Source organism: Bison bison, unplaced genomic scaffold (genome assembly GCF_000754665.1).
Source record: "Bison bison bison isolate TAMUID 2011002044 unplaced genomic scaffold, Bison_UMD1.0 scf7180017849907, whole genome shotgun sequence".
Classification (NCBI taxonomy): Eukaryota; Metazoa; Chordata; class Mammalia; order Artiodactyla; family Bovidae; genus Bison; species Bison bison.
In genome coordinates this window covers 2988-3327 of record NW_011480480.1, presented here as the reverse complement: position 1 = coordinate 3327, position 340 = coordinate 2988, and positions in this window count along the sequence as shown.

Genomic DNA, 340 nt, shown 5'->3' with positions numbered 1-340 from the left:
CACCAGGCTCCTCCGTCCATGGGATTTTCCAGGCAAGGGTACTGGAGTGGGGTGCCATTGCCTTCTCCGAAAGCAGTAATAATTCAATGTATTTTGAGGGGGAAATAATATAGGTATATAAACCAGTGGGACAAAATAGTACAGAAGTATTATATATTAAAGTTTAATGTATTTGTTACAAAAATATTAATTGCTGTGCTGTATGACAAAGCATATGTCCAGAAAATGAGAAGTTTAATACTGATTTTATAAATTTTGCTTGAAATCCTTCTGAACAACCTGGAAAAAAGTTAGTCTTCTCTTAAACCATATACCATAGTAAACAACAATCTAACTGAAT